This window comes from Struthio camelus, chromosome 21 (assembly GCF_040807025.1).
Source record: "Struthio camelus isolate bStrCam1 chromosome 21, bStrCam1.hap1, whole genome shotgun sequence".
Lineage (NCBI taxonomy): Eukaryota > Metazoa > Chordata > Aves > Struthioniformes > Struthionidae > Struthio > Struthio camelus.
The window spans coordinates 1214729-1239670 of record NC_090962.1 but is presented as its reverse complement, the minus strand read 5'-3'; the positions used below and the strand labels follow the sequence as shown (position 1 = coordinate 1239670).

Below are 24942 nucleotides of genomic sequence, written 5' to 3'. Positions count from 1 at the left end.
TGATTGTTGATTAATTGACATGGATTAGAACATCCACTTAAGTACTCAATGAAACATCAGTGATTAATGTCTGGGAAGCAAACGCCACATGGTTGGATTTCCCTCTCCCGCATCTCAAACATAATTGGGCTCTGCCTCTTGCCCTTCAGAATTAAAGAAAACTGCAGAAGAAGTCTGTATTTCATGAACTACAGCTAAGTCCATAGTGGCGTTGTAGTAAGCAAGAAGTTACAAATCCAGATGTTGATGTGCGTTTTCTTAAGAGCTTCCAAAAAGAATGGTCTCAGTTTCTACAATATGCCTTTCATAGGTTTTCTAACTCAGTTTTCACCTGAAAGAGTGGAAATGAGTTATTCATCTCATTGTTTCTTGGCTTCATAAGAGAGTCTCTATTCCTTTAGAGTCCTCTGAAGTGAAATATTCAGAACTTATTCTGGGTTCCTGTCAAAGTGACACATTCTCTGGCAAAATTAATTCTGATAATTTTGATAGATGAGAATGGAAACATGGATAATTCCTTGAGGACGTTCTGTGCAGCCTTTGAACAGAAAAGGGATATAATTCCATATGATTCCCTTTCATCCTTCCCCTTAAAAGGTCCAAAGCTCTGCACGATGTAAATCTGCTAGCATATAGGCATGATGCTGGCACCCCAGCTCAGACTGTTATGCTGTGTATTTCTGCTTAAACCATCCTTTTTAAAGGTATAAATAACTGTTAGCCCAGGTTGTTCTTCTGATCATTAATGCTCAGGGGTGAGGGACTTGTTATCTCTTTTGCAAAAACGTTTTTTTTCCCTGGCTCTGTGAGAACATCTGAATGCCCGTTTTCACTGAATATGGAGTTCCTCTGTGTTACTTAACTGCTACTGGACTTTATCTTCTGCCCAAATAGGGTAAACTGGGACTTGAGGGACACTTTTTGTCTCTTAAAACTCCTACTGCATTTAGTCAAACCAGGAGTGTATAGGTAGGGAGGATATGTAAAGAGCTTTCTTTCAATCCATGCTGAAGGCTGTTGCCATGGCCTGCAAAGTAAAGGAGCTTCACTTTTCTCTTGTTCCGTTAGGTGTAACTGGAGCGAAGCTGGGGCACCAGGCTGGTCGTGGGCATGTGTTTTGGGGAAGATTTGTGCAGATGGAGCTGTACTTGTCTGGCACTCGCAGCCAGCTGGGGCTGGGCTGTGCACCTCTTGCTCCCTGTGAGCTGCCCTTGTGAGGGCAGGAAGGTCTTTGTGACCCCAGAAGTGTTCTGGGAGGTCCACTGTGAGCAGGAGAGGTGTCCCCTGTGGTAAAGGGAGCAGGGGTAGAGATGTGTGGGGCAGAGGAGCCTGAAGCACTGGGGTGAGAAGAGGGGCTGCAAGCCAGCCTGTCTCCGCAGGAGCCCGTTCCAGGGCCCCAGCCTGGAGGACACTTGTGAAAAGTGGAGGTAACGCAAGAGATGAAAGAAATTGCAGTGGCTTACAAAAAAGCAGTGAGGAATCAGAAAGGTCTCCTCATCATCGGCACTCTGCCAGGCTAAAACCTCTGTTTCCTTTACAGGTAATGCTTTGAAAAGTTTAATCTTCCTTGCGAAGGGGGATTTTTTTTTTTTTTAATAAGATGCAAAGCACAGTGATATCTGACTCACTAGCGATTAGACTCCAGAGGGTGTGTGCCCACAAACATCACAATGTTTTCTAGGCGCGCTCTAAAAATGAATGCCTCTGGTGACTCATCTTCACCTTTATCCAGCAGGATTTCACTCCTGCTGTTCCTGTAGCAGTTATTGCCTTAGTTGAAAAGTCTGCTTGCTGCCAAGATGCAACTATGATCTTCTGCTGTATGTGTGATGAGGTGGCAGTGGCAGAGAGAATTTCTTCTCTCCACCAAAAAAAAAAAAAAAAGTGCTAAAAGGAGTTCTGAAACTCTGCATGAAAGGATCAGAGTCTTTGCCCTGGATTTCATTCTTGGTCTCTTTGCTTTCTATTTTAGCTTTTGCTTTCTCCATCTCTTTGGCACACTTTCTTTTTTTTTAGATGTATCATATGCCAAGTTATGAGGCTTCTCCTGGAGCAGCAGCCACAAGCTCCAGCAGCCTTCAGTACATTTTCTGAGCAAAGGCGGTGCTCCTACAGGTAGTTTGGGCTCGGGAGAAGGGCAAGGAGAGAGCAGAGGATCCCCTTGATGCAGCAGGGTGAGCTCAGCGCTTCCTGCGGTCTTGGCATTGGTGGTTCGGCTGCCTATGCAGATTTATAGTGGCAGGCAGTCCAGGGGAGTCGCTGTGTACCTTCTGCTTGCCCGCTGACTTGTATTCCAACCAGAATGAACCAAACCTAATTCTTCTGCTGCATGTGAACACAGTATGAAGAGAACACCTTTCTATTGTGTGTTTCTATGGTGTCCAGCACAAAGCCCTCCTTTGTGAGGGGGGTTTTTAGCTCGTACTGTAGCAGTACCTGTGGTGTTTGAACCTAGATTGGTTGTGCTTGTGCAGTTTTCTGTTTGCTTTCCTGTATGACGGAGACTCTTGAGTTTCTATAGGCAGAGTCATAGAGACTGATTCTCTTTTTGTGTGTAATGTTTTAATATCCATCAAACTAAGCAGTTCTGTAAGGGTTTATTGGCTTAGGTAACAGGAGAGCCACCCCCAGATGTCTTAGAGCCCAGGACTATATTTCATCACACGTAACTATGTGACAGCAATGACTCCGTTCCTGGTAGTGATTCCTTTCAGATCTGACTGTTTTGGGGATTCAGCGGAGCTATGTAATGTCTTACTCGGGAACGGGCTGCCTGTCTAGTGACAGCTGCCATGAGCTAGGATGCAGTAACAATTTCATCCACCTTTCTTCTTGCTGCTGCACATTTCCACAACACACTAGATTACCTGGTGCCGCTTTTCAGATGAGCTTGAACCCAGCAGGTGAGCGCTTTGAGCTGGGTTTTCTTTAAGAGCAAGGCCAACTCTCTCAATTTCGCCTTTGCTGTTGCTGCCTGAGCTGAGAAGAGGCAGAGGCTCTGCGGAGCTGCCCTCGCTGGCCTTTCTGCCCTGAGCAGGTCCTCGCTGCCAGGAGCGCGCGACAGCGAGGAAGCTGTCACCAAAAGGGCGAATGCTTGCAGTGGTGTTTGCAGCCCTGACCACTGTGTGCACTGTTTCCCTCTCTCCCACATCAGATCTCATGCTTTTGTTTTCTCCATGATTTCATTTTGATACTTCCAAAGACTGCTTTGCTTTTTTTTTTCTATTTCCTGCTCCATAAGAGCTATCTGTCTACTTTTAATGGCTTTGTCTCTCTTCTTCTCTTTCTTTAACAGTTATTGGATCTTTTGAAATTCTTTACGCTTTCCCTTCGTTCATTTCCTTGTACAGCTGGTCAAATGTTGTGATACTATGCATCGCAGGCTTGCAAAGCTACCTGGGACTTCATAGTAGGAAGGCCAGATTTGGATCTCAGTTGCTTCTATGTAAATAGAGAGCTACTCTATTACATAACCATAACACTGAAATTAAAATTGGATTTGGTTGCTACAGGACTGTGTTTCACAGGAGAACGCACAAACATATATGGCTATCGTGAGAATGTGATTTAAGCCTTGGTCCAGCAAATAACTTGAGCGTTTGTCTGACTTTTACCGTGTGAATTGTTCTGGTTCAGTCTTCACTATGGGAAGATGACGAACCCAGATGTGAGTTGCTGAATACAGGCATTTCCACTGAGTGGGAGGTTGTGATATTTCAAAAGCTATTTGCAAACGGAGTCGATGCTTATCTGCGTTGCTGTGAAAATGGAATTTTTTTTGAGATCTTCATTAAAAATTGTATTAAAACATTTTTTTGTTTGGATATTTTTCACATGGATATTATTTTCCATTATTCTAGGATATCTCTGAGTAGAACTGTAAATTCTGATATGTCATTCCCTGTGAAGTCATATTGTGTTACAACAATATAATGAGCCTATTTTAATTATTCTGTTTTAAAACTCATTAAGCTGCTACTTAATACATACTGAGCTAACTTATCTTATTTTTTTTAGATCAAAGTGTTTTCTGTGTATGTTGTAATGACACGCTTGAGCACGTTAATTTAGAAAATAAGATAAGCAGTCAGTTTTATTTACCAGCAAAGCAGTTGTTTTCAGCATTCTCATGCTAGCCTTCTTGCAGGATATTAAAAATAGCTGCTCTTCTAATTAATACACTGAGATCTGTTTTCAGAAGGCTTGAATTCCACCTAAGTCCCAGAGCAGAGCGTTTCCTGTTGGCTTTGCCACTGATTCCTGTGGGCTGTGGAAAGGCCTTCAGCTTCCCAAACAGGGCCTACCCATCTATATCACTTGGAGTGCGTGAGGTTTGAAAGGATTAGTTAGCTGATGCAGTGTGAAATATTTTGACATTAAAAGGTATTATAAGCAGCAGTCTTATTATAGTCATGCTTTACATAGGTTCCCTTAAAGACTGAGTGGTAGTTTGAGATAGTGATTTTAAGAGGTAGTGACTGTGACTTTATGGATATGGGTTTTAGAGAAAGAAAGTCCCTCTTACTGCACTTACTGCAACTTTAGGGACCCAGGCAGGACTGTTCCCCAAAGCATATACTCACATTTTGTCTATTCAACTTGGAAAGGTCTCCCTTCACTAGTCCTTTTGCTTATCACAAGAAAACTCCAAATACTTGCCTTTCCAATAAGTCTCTGGATTTATATCTGGCTTTTACATGTTGATTTATTTATTTTGTCAGATAAAGCCTTGATTGTTCTTCAGAAAATCTGGTTTGTTCGTGAAGTGATTATACAGGGGATAAACATGTGGAAAAAAATTCATGAGCAAAGCAGAGAAACCTGTCAGGAAAAGAACTCATTTTTCATTTGTGGCTACAGAGAAAACACACATTCTTCAGTGAGCCCTCATCTATCAGTATCTGCATCAAGAATGCCAATAAACTTGGCAACTTTACTTTTCAACTTGAGGGTGAAAACATGAATATTTGATTACTCAGTTTTGGTGCAATGAAAGGAAAATGAAGGAGCATGTATGAGAGATGTTTGTTTTCTCCTGCCCCTCCAAGCCATCCTGTGGCTTGGGCCATGCTCTTCCTTGTTCTTGATGCTGTCACCATACAAAAAGGATACCAAGCTATGGCCCCATCCTGAAAAGCTTACAGACTGGGAGTGTAGGATGCAGGAAGGGGAAGAACATGAAATTCAATAGTGTCCGGCAGAGCCGAAATAAGAGAGAGTGCATGTGCAGTGCAGAAAGTTTGAATGATCGCAGGACTTGCTTTGGAGGTGCTTGACAGGCAGCAGTAGGGAAAGGAATAATGATGAGCAGGGATACAGAGTGAGTGAGGCAAAACAGAGGGAGAGAGCGACAAAACCAGCACACAGTGCTGGGCAGCGGACTGGCTGGAGAAGTGTGGGGAGCAGGGCCATCAAGCCCTTACCTTCTAGTTGAATCAAAGCACAGCTACTAGGTTTCACCATAACATCTATAAACGAGGCAGAGGTGGAACAGTTTGTTCAAGGTCAGATTGGGCCTAGAGCTAAACTGTTCTGTCCTTAATTATTCTTCACAGCATTAGAGATAACCTCTAAGCTCCATGGTTTATTGGTTTCCTGCATATGTCACAATCCCTTCCTTTCAGCAACACCACTCTTTTTACATTATTTAGTAAAGAAGGGAGGTGTTCTTACCTTTCTAGTTATTGCTGGGGAAAAGGGCAGCGTGGTCCTCACTAGAGAGGCCCAGTCTGGGCTCCAGCCTTGGGCAAGAGCAATTTCTCTGCCCAGCTGAAATACAGAAGGCAGCTGTGGGGAAAAGCAGTGGTAATGCAGCATCCCTGAAGAGAGGAGCTGGGATTACTGAGCACAGTGCAAATAGTCCAGCATCTCCATCCCTAAAAAACTCATTTGTCACAGAACTGACCCATTCAAGTGACTGAGAAGGATGCAGAGACAGGGAGTGGAGCCAGGAAGGGTGGATATTCCCTGCTGCCTGCGTGTGAGACAGTTGCTACTGATTTAGTAGGTAAAGGGAAATATTTGTACAACAACAGGAAAGCTAGGCGAATTCTGGGTGGGGAAGAGGTGCCGTTTTTGGCATCCAAAAATATGAGAGACTGAATCTAAGGAAGGAATTATCAGCTAACAAAGACCCAGATGAATTAGCTGGGTGATGGAGACTAGCCTGCCCTTCTCTCATGGGCTGCCTTTCCAGGACAGGTTAGAGTTGCATGCGCCGGGCTGCTGGGGGAAGCCTGCGGTCCTGTCCAGGGTTGATATGGGACTGAGGTCAATTTGGAGGCTGCCGGTGCCACTAAAGATCATGTACACAGTGGAAAAACTGACCATGTTGACCTGTAATTACAGGGCATGTCTCTGGATGATGTTGTCTGAAACCTCAAGCCCTTTGCGTGCTGGCAAGCTTCTCGTGTTCTCCAGGGCCGGCTGATGCTCAGATTTGCATGTGCTCTTTGAGAGAATTATTTCACAAAACTGGGGATGTCCTAGTTCCTGTGGGTCAGAGTAGCTCCTCTGTGTGCTGTCATTACGAGTGCTGGGCTTTCCGAGTGTGCGTTACCTGGGAAAGCCTGATTGGAGCTGCAGCGCTGAATGTGGCCTAGGTTCCTTGCTGAGAAGATTCCTGTGAAGACGTTTCTGTGCTGCATGTCTGAGGATGTTTCAATTAGATGTTACTGAGTAATGAATCTAAAATGGTTTTATGATGCAGACCTGACAGGTCTCTGCCAGTCCTACATCTTTATCAATGGGCTGTAGAGCCTGTATAATGGCTCCCCATAAGGGAGCAGTGACTGCTGTAGCTGCATACGCTCCTGTTTCTACCAGGGCTAGGTTTGATGCATACAAATACATACAGAGGTTTCAATAGACAGAAAACTAAAAGAAGGGGGGAGAGGGGGAAGAAAAAAATCTAATTTCTGTAGGGTTTATTTTTATCTAGTAACATGAAGAGTGAAGCTCAAGACTATGGCACTTCTAAAAGGTTTTTGGTTGATTTGGAAATGCTGCTAAGACAAACTTCCCGGCAAGTTGTATTTGAATTGCATCTCTTGCTTCTGCCTGATACCCAGTGCTGGTACAAAATTCTGAGGGGAGAGTTAAATAAATTGGAGACAGGTGCAGGTTTTATTTTAAAAGCCAACTCGCACAAAACCCCTTTATCTAGATGGGACAAACAGCGAGTGTTATTTCAGACAGTTTGATGAAATGCCCTACTGTCCAGCCCTTCCACACTAAATACATGCAGTGTTTGGTAAACCCCTTTGGTAGGCTGCATTTCAGAGCCATTGACAGTGCACAAAATTGTTGCAGACTGTGACAGAAAGCAGTGTCAGAAGAGAAGAGCTGTCAGTGATTTCTTTAAATGGCCTTTGCCAGAGCAGGATTGCCTAGCGTTCCCTGCACGGTGAGGCCTCGTGCTGGACTGTGGGGGCAAGAGCTGTCAGAGCTGAAATGCTTGCTTGCTCTGTGGATGGTCTGAATCTGGAGATTCTGGCCACAAACTCTGTGCTACATGTGCCAGGTATACGTTCACCGAAGCTAATATATTCACCAAAGGATTGATAGCAGTGAGAGATTTTTCTCCACGCTTTGCCTACTGGGCTGGACTTCCCCCAGCACCCTGAACCATCTACTGACTTTATGCTGGCATACAGACTGACACAAAAGCATGGAAAAGCTCTGTGCGGGTTTCCTCTGAGCTCCAATTCTCCTGATTTTAAGCGTGTGTGGTTTGGTTCTAGATACTTGGCTGATGTATAATAGCCCATGCGTAAGGCAGTGTAAGCTATGCTGGGATAGCAGCTCTGGATCCAGTTGTGGAGGTAGGTTTCAGTTCCCAAAGACATGGTAGTGAATTCGTTAGCTATATCTTGCTCTGAGATCTCTGGGTCTGAGCTGCCTCCTTGTTTGGGATCTGAGCAAGAATTCCTGCAGAAGCCCATCTTCCTTTCTCTGTTTTCCATGAAAAAAGATGAATCTCCTATTGCCTTTACTTGGTGTAATTTTTTTGGCCTGGCTGGTGACCAGCTTAATTGCTTTCCTCTGCCCCTTTCACGAAGGAAAGCCTGATGCATGAGAAGGAGAGAACTCCATGCTGGGAGTTTAAGGTTTTCCAAACCCTCCCTGCCTCACGATGTATGTAAGGTAGAACTGTAGCCTAGTGAATCTTCACAGGGGATCTAGACAGTATATTGCGTTTTTCCTAATGACGGACCAGAGACACTCTTCAGAATAGCAGAAGGTGAATAACTACAGTTAGGTTTTATACAGAAGAGTTTGCTGAAAACATTTTTTCTGTCTGAATGTACATGTTGAATTCCTGGCGTTCTCCCTCTCCCGCCCCTGACACTTTTCAAATCATATCTGAAATCCCAGAAGACCAGGAAAAACAGTATATAACAAGAGTTGTCTTCATATTGGAGCAAATCAAAGTATGTTGGAAATCTGAAATGATATTCATTACCTTGTTGTGTGCAGCCAGTGGATCCCTGTTACGTGGCTCGCCTGTGCCGATTCTTCCACTCACTTCTACGCCTGTCAGTGAGCACTGGGGAGCCAGGTGACAAAGGACCATCATTATATGTTGCTCATCGTGCAGCGAGGCTTTTGGAGTGAACTGCAGAAGTGCTTAGGCCCCAGCATGCCTGTGTGTGGTGATTTCACCTGGGAAAGGGTGCATGTGAACCCAGAGGAGAGGACTGGTGGGGACTATTCACGCTGATCTTCTCTCTTTGAGGCAATCGAGTAGAGCTGTTGAGCACTAAAGGTCTCCAAGGCTATCTGCTTCTCTCCTCCTGTGTACTGCAGGTCATAAAACACCCCACAACCCAACAACAAACAGCCACCTGTTAGTGCAAAAGCCCAACGGCCTCAAACACTGCAGCGTGCCAGAGGAGAACAAGATCATGGACATCTTAATGAGGCTTGGTCCAAAACATTCACGTCGAATGCCTGAAGTTAGGTGCTCAAACTGTTCTTCAGGTTAGTGCATGTATAAGTAGCCTGCCAGTGTTGAGTGCCCCTTAATCCTGTTGGTCTCCGTCAAAGCTGTGAGACAAACTTTAAATCTGGATTTCTACCTTAATTCCAGTTTTGAAGTGTTTAAATGCATACTAAGCATGTGGCTCCTGTGAAGTAAACTTGCATTTCTAACACGGGTTATTTTGTGCCTGCTTAGACTGTTCTCTTTAGTACCATTTTTGTAGGGTAACGTGGGGAAAAAGAAAAATGTTTCTTACACTATTGAAGTGAAAAGTGCTGACGTGGTTCAGGGTCAGACCCTCAGGTGCTGTCCTAGGCTTTGGGGACCAGCAAGGCAACGTTTCTGGTAAACTGCACTGTTTGGGCCTGTGATGGTATTTGTACGTCCCAGCAAAGATCAGCCCCAAAGGGCTGAGTGGGGGCCAATCTCCAGTGACAGAGCTGCTGCTGTTGGGTGAAGGCTGATGTCTGTCTGAAGTCACTTCCAACTTACTGCCCGGGCGACAGAGCAAAAAGAGGGCAATGATGGGGAAAAGCTTGGCTCAGCTTGGCGCACGTGGCTTGGTGTTCTGCGTGCAGGTGGGGGCCCGCCTGTACAAGGAGGCATGGAGAGCCCCTGATGATTAGGGGACAAGCTCCTGGGCTGGCCTTGGATGGCGCCAGACATCTGTAGGCGTAGGGTTTGGTTTGACCTTTCTCTCCTGCTGGAAGGACAGGACCCAAATGTGTGAACAGAAGGGGGCTGTAGCACTGCTGAGCCAGATCTGGTCTCTGACAGTCTTGGCAGGGTCTATGTGTACAGTATCAGCATATTGGAGATGCCACTGGGTATTAATTATGCCTTCCACACTCACTGCTATTCAAAATGTTAAAATTATTTATTTGCAGCTGGGTAAGCTCAAGACAGTTGCAGAAATACCCTGTATATGAACCGCCCCTCTCTGCTGCTGTTCACCTTCCAGTCTACCCTTTCCTCTGCATGCTGCTCCTCAGGAGGTTTGGAACAGCATAAAATAAGGGAAACAGAGGGAATATGTCACTTCATAGCTGAGATCTTCAACGGAGCCGAGGGAGTCGGACACCTAAACATATCGACGTTTAGTGGCAATTGAGTATATAATATACTATGCTCAGAAAATACAGAGCCTAAAGGACTTACTAGTGTGAAATTGTAATGATTAAATGTTATGAGGGAGACTTGATTTTGAACAGACGGGGCACCTGGAAGCCCTTCTCTTCAGGGAATATCCTGATCCTGCAAATGTATTTCAGGAGTTAGGAGCTTGACACAAGCTGTAGTTTATCTGCTGTGGCGACACAAGGGGAGCAGGTCACAAAGGTGCTCTTTAAGCCCATCCCTTTCATTCCAGGTGGAAGACAGTCAAAATACTACAATTTATATTCCTTAAGCCAGGTAGATGAAATGGCCTGTCTACATGAACATAATGAGAATGGCTGTTTCTTGCTATTTACCGTATTTGAGTTTATGACTGGTAGTCTGAATATCCTGTCACCACTGAGAACATGAAGCTTTTCTTTATGCTTGGATTACTCTGCAGACCTCCTGCTGACTTCTGTAGTAGCCTTGGAAAGAGTGAATCCAGTGTGGAAATTATAAGTACTCCCCAGCCCTCGGTCCAAAACCTCCTTGCTCCCAAGTGCACCAATCTGCTGTCCAAAGGCAGAGCCTTTTGTGAAAGTGAAGTATCTGTGTGTCGTTCTTGCTTCACATCTTGTTTTGTTGGAAGGGCCGGTGTGAGAAAGCTCTTCAAGGCTGTGTCTGTCAGCACCTGGTAGCACCCAGCTTCCCAGCAGGTCTGCTCCCTTTTGCCCTGCTCGGAGGCCCAGGTGATCTGTCCGTGGCAGCTAGCACTGCATTTGCAGCTGTGCCTGCTGAGCTGCGGCTTTGCGGATAGCAGCTGGAGGAGCAATGGCAGAAGGCATGATGTGTGCCTCCATTGCTGCATGCGCTGTTGGCAGCATGAAGTGGTGAGGCTGAGGAACGCCTTTCGCAGTGGGCTGTGCCTCAGCACCATTTGCCTGGCTGGGTGCTTACTGCATCTTTAACAGCAAGCGGTGGATGCCAGTGCTTGGGAGATCTGCAGCAAATCCTCAAGCCCTGTAGAGCCCCAGGAGGTTTTATCTTGTGGAGGTTAATTCTAAGCGGTGCTTGGAGGGGCTGGCTTATGGTTGAGTGGGCTTACATCATTTTGGTTGCAAAATGGTGATCTGTGAGGTGGTTACATCTCTCCACAACAATGAGATGTTGAGCTGTCTGTTGTGGCACTGGAAAGTTCTCTTGGACCTCAACCTATCTTTGCTACTCTTGCATTATTAGCTCTTTAGCTTTTTTCTGTGTAGTCTGGTTTTGCACAAGAGTAGTCTGGGGGCTTCCGACTCCCCATTCCCAAAAATGAGGCTATTTTATCAATATGAATTACCCTGGAGCTACTAGGGATGGAGTAATCCGTTTTTTTCTATTTCGCCGCTTCTCTTCAGAACACCTGATATCTTAGCTTGTTGACTACTCCGAAGCAGGGGGTGACTTGCTTCTATACCATTTATAATGGAAATGGACACTGTCTCTCTGGCCTCAAAAATGTAGTATTGAGAATTCAGCTCTTTCACCCTCTGCTAATTTTCTTCCATAATAAATCCCATCCCTTCCATCTCAGGAAACATTGTCAGCTTAATTACTTGTGGGGAGAAAGAGGGGAATGAAGCAACTCTAGTATTGTTTTAAATATCATTTTTATTAGTAGGTAATCCTGAAGCTCAGTTTTGCAATATAAATAGGTAGTGATGTGGCACATTTAATTTACCTAGGTGCTACTGTCTGTCAGCTTTTGTGCCTTAATTCCCAGTCCCAGCTTTAAAGATCTTTGTGGCCATATTTTCTCAAAGTTATAATTATCATTAAAAAATTCATGACTCCAGACAATGCAGTGAATAGTGAATTGCAAGTTCCCTGTTCTGCCAAGCCTATTAGGTCTGGGTTTAGAGTGATGTCTTGTGGTGCAAAACATTACGTAGGAGAGTGGAAATGGTAAAACTGTTGCCTCAGAGTGGGACTTGCAAGTGTGCAGAGACTTCCCAGGAAGTCCTGGATGGCTGCTTACTGTCTGCGGGGGGCCTTGTTCACGCTCCTGCATTTGAGACTCCTTGTTCTCCTCCACCTCGTCCCCCTTTAGTGCTGCCAGCCACATCCGTAGCGGAGGGTGGGTTCTGCCTTGGCTGTAGGTCAGTGCAGACACGGTCCAAATTAGCTGAGCTGCGCGCTGCAGAAGTTGAGAGTACTTCCTTTGGTTTTCTCACCTTGTGTTTCCCAAACCAGTAGCTTGCAGACGTGCCCATCACGTGGCTGTGCCCTGCCCTTGCAGAGGAGCAAGCCTGCTGCACAGCTCTCTGGGAGCTGCCTGAGGAGGCAGAGCTTTCCCATGCTGCCTGCTGCAGCCGAGGGGGCCAGCCCGCCTGCGTTGCCTTGGAGGAGACAGGTCCAGGAGAGATCTGTCCTTTTACTGAGCTTTGTTATCCCATAACGTAATTTACCATGTCTATTTTGTCATCAATTCATGTGATCTTTGGGCAGGAGTTTCCTGGCCCGTTTCCTCCCAGCCCATCCAAGGATCCCGTTCAACCCTAGAATAAAATGGCAGTGCTCTATTTCCATGGTGATGTCTTGCAGTTTCACCCCAAAGGACAGTCACTGCACTGCAGGGATCATGACGCATGCACAAAACCTGGGCTGGAAATAAGAAATGCTGCAGCAGACATAGGTGTCTGCAGTCCCCACCTAGGAGAGGATGCACAATTACAGGTTGAATAATCAGTTGCCATTAAAACTTTCCCCTCTCTTCCTTTTGCTCTGGTGAGAAAGTTGCCTTCCAAGATATGGCCGTTTTTTCTTCTTTGTAGTATGCTAGTGAATTCTTGCAAGTATTCTCACGATGTGTCATTCTCTGAACAGCTTCATAGGGCGTAAAACTGTATTGGCAGAGATGCTTTTCCCAGAGCGTACCACAAGTGTTTCTTGCTTTGTTAAAGCAAGCTTCCTTGAAGAAGCCATGCTTTGCTTGGAACACAAGCTAATGTCGTTTCATAGCTCTTGTCGCAGCTACTGGTTATACTCTTGGCATTTACGGGAATATTTTTATCTCTGTTTTGCTTGGTATTTGGCAATATGAAATGCTCAGAGTTCATAAATCATCAAAACAAGGACATAACCTTGAATCTCTGTGCCATATCAATATATTACCTAACACAGTCATGAAATGGAAGAATGGTTCCATTTGTATAATTCTGCATTAAAAATCAGCCTATTCTGCATTTCATGCTGCCTGTGAAGTGTCTCCACGCTCATGGGAGAAAGGGGTCATTTTTGGATAGAAAACAAGTATCTTACAAAAAGGATGCAAATAAGCACCTCTGTGCCATTGCTTGCCCTATAGATTCACACGCGAGTGAGTCTTTTGAGGCTTCAGTGAAATGGGTTATTTGCAAATGGTTTGCAAGCTGCTGACAATTTGTATTTTGCAATTTATCTAAGCCACTCTGTGGCCATGATCCTAGTTAATTGCTTTGAGAGATTACCAAATTCAGGGATTTCCAGACGTGTGGGTGTACAGCAAGTAGCTTAATTCTGCAGCCGCTGGATTAACCTGTTTTGTGTCCGTGGGATATCTAGGCTCTGGGGGACTCTGAGGAGCCCGAAGCCCGTTGTGAAGATGGCTGTGATTTCCCCAAATCGATGACTGAGGCATCTCCCTCTGGTCCACTGGAGAGAGCCTGCTGCTGCTGATTACTTGATTAATATAAGCCTAGAGAGATGTTTGCATTCATGTTATTTGTTGTGCCCTTTTTCTAAGTCCATAAATGTCAGTCAGCACCTGAAAAGAAAGTGCAAGGTAACTTCAGAGATCCTAAAACATTTCACCTATGAATAGTACGACCTATCTTCCCTTCCTGTCCGTGTTACTCCTCTTGTCTGTCAGCCGTGTTGGATTTAGGCTTGGTATTTTTTTTCTCCTGTCCCCTAAGTATAATTCTTTCCCTGAGTTTTTTTGTTTTATGTGGTATTGCACTTTTTTTTTGTTGGAGGACTCTTCCTTTCCTTTTCCCTTATTGCTTGTTAATCCATCCCTATGTAACAAGGGAACTTAAAAAAAAAAAAAAAAAAAAAAAAAAAAAAAGCCCAGTGTGTGGAGGAACTGGAGGTTAAGCCTGCATGCTCGCCCATGGGTGTGCAGACGGGGCACCTGGAGGCAAAGCTGCTGTGTGGTACGGGCTTGGCTGCCTGCTGCTGTTGCAGGCAGGGCGCCTGCAACAGGCTGCAGTGGTGCCCCGCGCACCGACGGCTGCTGTGCTGCTTGCTGCTGTGGGCTGCCGTCAGCACCGCCTGGCAGCACCGGCGGTGTCGGGCGTTTTGAGGAACTTGGCTTCCTGGAATGAGTTACTAAACGACATCTTAGTGAAGCAGCTTGCGTTTGATCATTTGCTGGCAAGGCTGGACCTTTGCAGGCTCTTTGTGCCTGTCCCGGACCTGCCTCTGCTCCCTGGTGAGAGTCTGCAATGCTCACTGACAGCTCCCTTCCCTTTTTGCCTGCAGAGGTTGGCATTGCACTGAGTTAAACAGAAGTGGATAATTTCCAAAACAATGTCAGCTTCCCAAAGTAGAGTTAGATTTCACAGGCTTCAGGATATGGCACGGAGTGAATTAAAAAACAGGCGTTTTACCAAAATAACAGCTTTTCTGAAAGGATCCATTTCTTACCCAGTCGTGGCAACCTCAAATGGTTCTGACCTGTGTCTGAGTTGCAGAGCACAAAGAGCAGGCATGAAAAATAGTTCAGTGTGAGGCTGAGGACTGAGAAGGCATCAGAGCTGTGAGCCCAGGTGTCTTGGTCCTGTCGGGACCTGGGATGCCTGGCTGGTTCTTGGCCCTGCACAGCTCAGTCCCCTGTCACCTGCGTCATGAAGGACGAGGCACCTGGGGTGGCAAGAGCTCCTTTAGAAGCGTTGTTGTGGGGCAGAGACAGGCCCAGGGAGGAGGTTTGCTTGAGACCAGCAGATGTTGCATGGCTGAGCCAGAAGATGGATCTGGTTCTCCTGCAGCGGTGTAGGCCAGCACTGCAACTGCCTTTGGGGTGCTTGTGGTAGGCTGCGTCTCTGCAGATAGAAATGTAAAATAACATGCAACAGAAGAGGGCTGTTTCATTTCGTTTATCTTGGCTGCTCATTTTTTGTGTTTTGGTTTTTAATATATAGTTCTGTGAAACACTTCCATAATCCTTTTAGATACTATTTTATGGTTACATACAACTCCGTCATTAAAAAAAAAATGCCTTAATGCTCATTATTGGCTTGGAAGCATCATGTATTCGATAAACATAATGTTTAGCTCCTCTATGGACCATGTGTATGGTTCAAATTTCAGAAGTATTGCAAGAGCCATGATTGCAGCCTGGCAGTCCCTGGGAAAACACTAATTTCTAAAATGGCAATGCACAGTGTATTTAGTTTCCGGTTCTGTCAAATGGGTTGAGAGAAGCTTGGGACTAGACTTGCTAGTCCATGATTTTACATGTTTATGAGGTACAATCATAGAACAGCAATAATAATATCCTAGAATGGAGACAATGTAGTCTTAGATTATAGGTTATAACATAATCCTAGAATACTAATTAAGAAAACATTTCATTTGCACATGCTTAATTTTCAAAATGTTCAGGGGCTTCTGGGCGTGCATTAAGCTTCTCAGCCTCATCTGCAGGAATGGATTCGTTACCGCCCCTATTTTACTGGTGGGAAAGAAGTTGAAAGCTCACAAGGAATGAATGGATGAGCCAGGATGGGGAGCCCAGCATTTCTGATCCCCCTGGGGGTGATGAAATGCCTCACAGATGCAGAAATCTAAGTGAAATGACCCCTTGGAGGACTGAGACTTTCCTTACTGAGGGCCAGTGAGGGTGTGATGATGGATCCCTTGGGTGACCGTTTCCTTTTGAAGTGGTGTTAAATGGTCAGCTGCTGATCCAGGGCACCTAAAGCTCTTAAAGTTTGAAAACTGGGCTTATCAGGGTTTCTTAAGTACTTTCCGGTGTATAATCCTCCTTGCCCCACTTGGTAATGTGGCAGAGACGGATGTTGCAACGTGGGCCGTGTGTTAGGTGAGGAGTGGGCAAAGACTTGGGCAGGTGTTGGGCTCCAAGCTCCCTTCCCACCACCTTCCTGACCAGCGGGTGGCCGGTGCTGCTGTGGCACAGCCACTGCAGGCGCTCGCGTGGCAGAGATGGTAGGGACTGTCGTCCTGCAACGGCGCCTTGCTGGCAGGGACGTGCAGCTGAGGCAGGCAGAGTAAGTTATGTTCAACTCCTCCAAATTTCTGAGTTTAGCTTCATTGCCGACAGGCCAGATTTGAACCCCAGACATGAAAGCACGTCAACGGACTTTTCAAGATAAGCAAGGAGCGTAGTAAGCTCAGATCCTTGTGCCTCCTTGAAATTAATCTGTTTCTTAAGTGCTAACTTTCCTTCTCTTCAAAGGAAATTGCTGTGTTTGAAAGGATTTAAAAAGGGATTTTCATACTGGGGAAAATTTTCAAATGTATCATTTAAGGCAGAAAGGCAGGCGCTTGGTCTGTCAAACGCTTTCAACATGTTCTGCGTTGGTAACGCAATCACCTTTAAAACAGAGACTCCCTCTGCTCAGCTCGTCTCATCTCAGCAAAGTGGTAGGAGTTGAGGTAAGGACAAAAGAAGACTCCACAAACGCAGGATTTAGGTTTTGCTGCTAGGCTGGGCAGAGAGCGAGCCATCCAGGAAGGAGTAAACTCTCCCCAGGCACAGGCAAGCAGCTGGGAGCAAGGAGCTCGCAAGGAGCAAAGCAAAACTGCTGACACTCAGATCCCTAACCAGAGCCAAGGCAAGTCATTTTCAAGTGCCTTCCTTAAGTCTCTGTTGCTCCCTGGAGCTGAGTGTGTGCAGCCCCTCCTCAAAACACAGGAAGGGGGGGCAAGCACTCTGCTGGGTAGTTTGCAGCTCTTCCTAGTGCCTGCCTAAAAAGCATGCATTCAAGCTTCAGATGGTAGTATTGCTCCTGGGAAGGCCCTTGAAATACGTGAGGAGCTGCCTGGCTTTGCTGGGGCCCAAGGCCCTGGTCCTGGCTTGCGGCCTGGGCTGATGCCCCTTGGCACTGGACCGGGGCTGGCTGTTTTGCCCAAGCACAGATAAAATGTGCAGTTGCAGAAAGTGCTGCGGAAGCGCTTGCGTGCCGAGCAGTCAGATCTGCGACTCTGCGTGCTCCCTGCCTGCTCTGGCATTAGCAGTGAAGAGCATTAGGCAGCCTGCTGGCAGCAGCTGCAGCTGTTTGTTAGCAGGAGCCTTCGTGAGCTCCAGCTTCAAAATGTGAGATACGCTGGTTTCTCCCCCTTGCTCTTCCTTGCTTCCAACAAAGGGATTTAATCTTGCTAGCAAATGTTTATTGCTGATGTCTGAGTTGCCCCTTTCTGAAAGAGCAGGGGAAAATGGAGGAAAAACAAATCACTAAATATTTATGTACTTTTATTTTTGCCAGGAAATTAAACTCTGGCTAGTAGTGGTCCCATTAAACTTGATCTGGAGGGCAATGTATTCTGGGCTGTCAGCAAAGCAAGAGGTGTTGCCATCACCCTGCCAGCTGCATACAGGCTGATTTTAATGTGTTGCTGGTTGCCAGGAAACTGTTATAGGGAGACTTAGGGCTAGCCTGTACTGTAGTTGAGGGAGAGAGCGTGTAAAGGTAGGAGAGGCACCATGTTCCTTTGCATTTTTGCACAGTGGTTGAGCAGGCTGCATGTTCTCAGGATGCAAAATGCAACTTGAAAAGCTTGCAGGCCCCACGTAGCCTTCTCCATACAAACGCCATCTACCCAGAGAAGTTCTGCCTCCTAATATTCAGGGCAGCACTGGGGCTGGTGCTGTTATTCCCGTAGCTGGCATGGAGCGGAGGAGTGCACCCTCTGCTCTCTGGCATGCTTTTCTCAAGTAAGATGCTCGTGCGTGCAGCATGCTCCAAAAAGAGCTGCTGCTCCAAGCCCACATGATGCACGCAGGCTTGGCTGGGCAGGAAGCTCCCTCGCTTCTTGTTTGCTTCTTACTACCTTCTCATTTGATACCATCTCGCCTCCTGCCCGACTGCAGCAGAGGCTTCCCCAGGCACCCTGCATGGCGAAGCTTGGGGTGCAGACCTGAACTGATGGCTCACAGGGGCAGGCGCAGCCTGGAGGCTGGGCCAGGGAAGCGGAGGTGGCCAGTCGGTGTGCTGCCATGCTCGGTCCTGGTCCGGTATCGGTCTCTCAGTGCGTTTCTGCTGCTTGGTCAGGAAAGCAAGGAATAGCGGTGAGGGCTCCGAGCAGTTGTCTGCCATGGTTCAGTACGCGTGCCCTCCCATCTGTGCCATTCAGGAGGAAGGCACCGCCAAGTAATGTTGCTAAGCCTGCAACGCAGAGGAGCTCTGAGCTACATTGCTCTTTTGGATCTGTTGGCTGCCAAAGACGGTCCTAGGAAACATCCAGGCAAGTAGCAGCAAAGGCAGCTCCGGTGAGGAGCCTGAAGGTAGCTGGAAAGGAGGACCAGGACCAGAGTGGGATGCCTCAGGGGAGTCGGAGCTGATTGGAAAGTACTGTGCCTGCATGCCTCCCCTCTCGGGTGAGGCTGACCTAGCACACTGCAGGCAGAGTCTCGCTGGCACAGTTGCCAACTGCATGTCTCAAACTATCAGAGAGCGAGCGAGGAAAGAAAATCTCCTTCCTCGACATTAGGGGACAGGTAAAGGAGAGTGCGACAAAACCCAGCGCTGTCGACCTTCAAGCAAGGCAGAGGTGCTGGGGCGGGGAGGGAGCCCCAGCCCTGCTGCCTGCGTTTTGCAGCTGCAGGGGCCTTGTCTGCGGTCACCTTCGGTCCCTTGGCGCCAGGCACTCTTGGGAAGGGCTGAGACATGTAAGGTGGAGGGAGGCTGGAGCAGCACTGCTGTGGCTGTGCACCCTGCCTGGCCAGGGCTCAAGGCTGACAGAGCAAGGCAGGCTTGTTGCTGTGGCATTTACATGCTAAAGAGTAAAATTCTTGCTGAGACAGATGCCCTGCAAGATACTCACTCCCGGAGCCTTCCCCCCACCTCTGCCCTGGCCTGCATGCACTCCCTCAAGGCTGAGCAGTAATCAGTCCTCGAGGAAAAGGGCCCTGCCCAGACATCTGCCCCATAGTACAGGTATCATTTAGCTATAATTATTTCTTAATAATCAGAGTTTGCTGAATGTGATGCTCAGCTGTGAACAGAGTTTTAAAGAGGCTGGTGACATCTTAGAGGAGGAAGAGCTTGAGAGGCTGTGTCATCCTCGGCCAGGCTCTGGCCGTGAGTGGTGCTGGCTACCTGCTGACCTTTGCGCGCAGAGGGAAGGCATGAGGCTCCTTGATGTCGTCACCTCTCCAGCGCATCGCGAGCGGCTGGGGCACGGGCACTGCACAGCTCGCCGGGCTCTGCAGACATCGCTTCTGCTCCGGGCTGGCTGCCAGCCTCGCTCCAAGTGCCACGATGCTGTTTCAGCGGTGATATGAGCAATGTGTAGCGATGAGGATCTCATACCTTATTCCTGCACTGCTTCCGTTCTGCAGACGGGTTTGAAAGCCCACCGTTTCTCGTGTCCACTCCTCCCCTTGCCACCCCCGGGCAGCCTCCCTTCGCGCCTTGTCAGAGCTGTCAGCTCCCCTCGCGCCGCGTGAACCCGCCTTCTCCCCAGCCATCTGCACGCCTGCAGTCACTCGCAGTCCTTCGCTCTCTTCCTCCCACTGGCAATCCACCTTCTCCTGTACTGTCAAGTTAAAAAGAAAAGAAACCTAATTAAAATCTACATAACAGGCATATAATTATCCAAGTGTTTAGCCCAAGAAGTTGTGCCTTTGACGTACTACCATACTATAATTTCACAACTAATTATAAAGTACAGGAAAATCTCTTTTTTCTTTTTCTCCCCCCCCCCCTTTTTTTTTTGAGAAAGATGTATGGAAATAAATGAGGTCCTTATGGAGTCTGCTGCAGGCAGTCTGATATGCCTCTTTCTTGGAATAAAACTTTCCCAGGTGCTGCGCTTATTGGTGCTCTGGCCCATGAGTGGTTAAAGGTCCCTGCAGGCCCTGTGCACACAATCACTATAATTATCTGAGTATTTTCATTGAAATCAGTCAACTGCTCTTATACTTATGGTTAAGCTGATGTAAATATTTGTAGGAGTTTCTCTTACTGTGTGAAAATAAGGCTTCCTTACCATCCATTAAGCTATGGGAGTGGATTTATGGCTCATGAGAACAAAGGGTTTTGAGAAAGGAAGAAATTCATTTTCTTTCAGATGTCTCTGCTATTCTTCTCTTCTTTAACTGAAATTCAGAATTTTGAACTTGAGTTTGAGAATTTTAGGTCAACACTTCTGTTGAACCCCCAGGCGGGAAAATAAATAATGCAAAAATTGTCAGAGCTTTCCCTTACTTTCTTTGCAAAGAAAAAGAAGTCGGGGGAAGGAGAGATGAATAATCAAAATCCTAATTTCTAGCGAATGCAGCCAGCTGCAAGGCTAACATTAAGTGCCAGCTATGAATAGTACTTTCTGTTCCTGTCCAGGTCTTGCCCACACAGCCACGCCGTGGCACCGTGTGTCTGAACTGAAAGACAGCCGGCCCGTTTGCTTTCTGCCAGTGCAGAAGCAGGGCTGTGCCGGTCCGAGCCCTGCCGACATGCCTCCTGTCCTGGCCCACCTTCTCTCCTCGTGCTGCAGGCCAGGTGCCTTCACAAAGCTTCGCTCTCCTCAGCAGAACTTGTCATGCAAGCCAGGATTTGAGCCGTGTCTCCAGAATCAGGACAACAGGGTACTGTATGCACTGCCAATCTATTTATCCACTTTTCAGCTACATGAAATTCCTCGTTTTAGTGCATTTGACAAGAAATTATTCCGTGTACTGAGGAACAGTTAATATTCTTGCTTCTGCTTTCCAACTGGTAAGATTGTGCAATTGAAGAAGGGAAAGTAGCATTTGATGTATAACCAAAGATGATGATGCACGTCCTAAGAGTCCCAAGTCTCTGAAGAGCCGCATAAATAGCGAGGACCTCAAAGCAGCTTATGAACATCAGTGATTTTTATGCTCGTGTCTCCAGAGATGTAAGCAAATATTTTTATTTGTTTTCTGTGTGGGAAAGTAGAGACATGGAGACTTCCTCTCAGAGCCGCAGACCTGGCAATCTTGGGGTTTTGGGGGCAGATCAGATTGCTTGGATGCCCCCATTATCTGTCTGCAACAAATACAATGTGGTGGCAACCTCTGGGGCAGGGGCTTCCCACCCTGGTACCTGAGCTTTCCTCTAGGACTACTTCTCTTTCCACCAGTTTTTGCAGGAACCTAAGACAGGTGGGGTCCTAATTTATGGATGCGCGAGAACTGAGGATGAAACGTGTCCCAGCCTCCTAGTCAGTTAAGCACCAAGGTTGAGGGAAAAAGGGTATTCCTTCTGGCAGAGCCCCAAGAAGCACAGCAAACAGAAGGAGTCGGTCTTGTTCCCTTACAGCACCTGCCACAGCTTTTCCTTTGAGGCTGCAGCATCCCCACTGCTAGGTCTGAACAGATCGGTAGTGTGTTGCCTAGACAACGAGAACTCCTACACATTGCTATTTATTCTGAAGGACACTTTCTCTTATCTGTTGTTGCAAAGCCCTCAAAAGATTGCATGTCACATGAAATTCCTCTTTCTCTCCCATGAGGTAACTGGACTTGAAGCTCCCCTTCTGATAGCCACCTCCTGGGGGCATGCCAGCTAGCTGGGTGACTGGGAGGACACTTACCAGGTTACAGGTCCTCACCCAGTACCACTCATAGGGACCTTTACGTGTAAAGGCATGTGGGAAGAACACCCAAAGGATCTGTAGGGCAGGATCAGGTGCTGGCCAGCTGGCTATTACAGGGCAGCAAGAAGCAGTTGCAGTAGAATTGACAGGGGTTCCTCCCACACGCAGCGTCCCTCCGCTGTCACCTTAAATGTGAAGCTCAAATTGAGCCTGTGGAGTGACGCAAGGAAGAAAGGCTGTGCATGCTGCTGTCCTCTGTGCCCCTCTGTTTTCTGCTAGCCAGCCTCAAAACAGCCAGAGTGCTTTTGGGACCCCTCTGAGGGCTGCCTGTCTGTGGCCCTGCACTCATGGGCCAGGCTCCATGTTGCGCCTGCACCAGCCTGTGCGTTGGCAGTGCTGGCGGTGGGGGTTTGAGGCACCGCGCCTCGCCTCTGCGTCGTCCCCGGGCACGTGGTTTCTGGCATGGCCGCACAGTTGTATACAAGGCATGCATGAATAATGTGGAGCCTATGGGTTGCATATAGCGTTTTTCTACGTGTCTTGCTGTTATTACAGTGGAGCAACTAAGTGATATTAAGCCCTCCCACTAGAGAAAATGCATACAACTTTTGTGAAGTCTGGAGAGCCATGGTGACTCTGGGCTGTGCCTCTGGCTCTGCTATTGCAACTTGAGAATGTCATGAGTAAGCAGAAGGAAATGGAAAGAGGTGAAATATTTGGTTTTACTGTGAGCTATGAATCTAAAATTTTGAGGGCTGGGTTTTGTCTTTCAGAAGACTGAACGCTACAGCTGGGCTTTAGCTTAGCTACAACCAAGTTTGGGCTGGTTTCATTTTCCTTTTCCTTATTCAGAGGCTATTAATAAAAGTGCATCATTTGCACAGTTTTCTTATGGAGAACCAGACAAGCAGTAAACACACTTTTGTGCGTGCATGCATGTGTATTATGAGAACATATGACTTAAAATGAATGTACTGCTGGGGAGGTGCCTGGCATCTCTCCTTTCATGCAAGGAGAAATTTCAAATCATATTAAGGAGTTAGGCAAAGAGTGAAATCGAGTCTGGCATGCTATTAGAGTGACAGCAGGGCTATGAATATTATTAAGGTGAATCTATGTTTAATGTTCTCATTGGAAACCTGAACTCCTGACTTCTTGCCAGTAGAGATGGGATTCTACCTACTGAGCCACTAATGCACAGCATATGGGGAATGTTCTTTATGCTGAAATACAATTGTTTTCATGTAGCAGGTTGTATAGTATGTCTAGGTTTCCAAAATCTAGTAGGGGACCACACTGCATGGATGACTTCAGAGTAACCAGCCCCGATACGCGTTCCGCTAGAAACCTGGGGCAAGTAGGATAGCAGATGTGAATTCTGCCAGAGCGCACACAATCGTTCAGGCCTGCAGTCTGTTACGTGCCCTGAGAAATCATGCTACCAGGACAGGAGGCCAGTGAAACCCATAGTTTGCCATAAAATGCCTGGGATAGGCTGTGCGAGGTTGCGGGATGTTGGCTGCTCTGCAGGGAGTTGTGATGGGAACCTGGCTCCCCTTAGAAACTGCGAGCTTTGTGTCCGCATCACGTCTCCCTGGGTGCTGTGGCCAGGATAGAGATGAAGCAGGGAGTCTGGCTCCCATCGCCCCCGCATTGCTGGCTGTCTGTAGCTGATCTGCAGGCAAAGAGGGCGGTTCGTGCCAGCTGTGATACGCTTTGAATCTGACTTGGGCTCGTGTCCTCAAGGAGCTGGGCTGACTTGATGGGCCCCTCTGCCGGGCGGCCTCAGGCCAGAGCTGCTGGAACTGGATGCACCCCGATGCCCAGGAGGCAGTGGGCGCCAAAGCAGTGCCCCGTAGCAGCCCGGCGCCCTGAGGCGTGCAACGCCCCGAGGCTCTGCCATGCTTCCCACTCTGCCATGGCCTGGGAGTCTTCCTTGCTTCTGGTCCACGCTCTTGCCATCTCTTTCTGCAGCTCAAAGCTCAAAAACAACCCACCAGCGACATATTTTGGATCTTTGTAATGTCTCGAAATACTTCATCCCCCTAACCTGAACTGTTTTGGATTATGATGGCTGTTTCTGGCTCTTCCCTTTCTCCTTCTGCACTCTTTCCCTGCACCTCTGTATTGCTCCCCAAAATAATGGTTATGCTTTGGAAAAATATCAAAGTGAAAAGAAAAGAAATCCTTTGAACAGAGAAAAGACTGTATCCTAGAGTACCCAGGTCAGCTTCTTTAGCTTCATTTGCCTCATGCACAGTGAGAGATTCTGTCAAGCACGTGCACGTTTTGTAGTGCTACCAATGTCTTTACAAGGTATAGTGCTGGGGAGGATTAGTCTGTTTAGCCATATAAAGCTCTCATTAACTCCTGCTGAGTTCAACAAAAGTCGCTCATGTGTAACTGCTGAATAAAATGGAGTAAAGATTTTCAGGATTTAGCCTGATGATTGCTGAAAAAAGAAACAAAAAAAGATTCGTATCTCAGGCATTTTTGTATCATGAAAAACTACTTAACATGAAGGAAATTGTTAGGGAAAGATGAGAGTTAGAGTAGAACTTTGCAAAAGAAAACACAGCTGAGGAAAAAAAGTGATTTGGCGTGAAGTAATGGCAGCCTTTTAAATCAAAACAAAATTTTAAATAATTAAGCTGCTTGACAGTTCAGAATAATTTCCGACTATTCAGTTTATCTGCTAAAGAGCAGTTAAAATGTACTCTGCTTTATTGCTTGCTAGGTTACAGCCTTCTTTAAAAAATAAGCAACACAGTGCAACACAAATCCCCGCAGTGCAGGAATGCAAACTGTTATTTAATGATGTAATTTTGGAGAGTGTATTGCTTTGCTTAGCTGTGCAGTTCAGTCCTGTGCATGCACTCTGGGAATAGATGCTCCTTTTGGATCATAGACAACCTGATTAATAATAAGTGGGTTACACATGCGAAAGCAAGAGTACATGTACTCTTAGGCTTTAACTCATTGCCTGATGAGTACAGCTGCCTTCCATGGGCTTGCGTAAGGAGCAGCAGCATCCAGAGCCACTCAAGACGTGTTCAAGTGCCTGGCCTGTTGGGTGTGAACCCTGTGCAGAGCTC

The 24942-nt window shown here is 46.9% G+C and overlaps 1 protein-coding gene across 3 annotated transcripts in view; it reads left to right on the top strand.

Annotated features, from left to right (window-relative positions):
- Nucleotides 1-24942, top strand: part of AJAP1 (adherens junctions associated protein 1) — a 158037-nt gene that overhangs the window by 8745 nt on the left and 124350 nt on the right. The gene's annotated exons all lie outside the window — the stretch shown is intronic.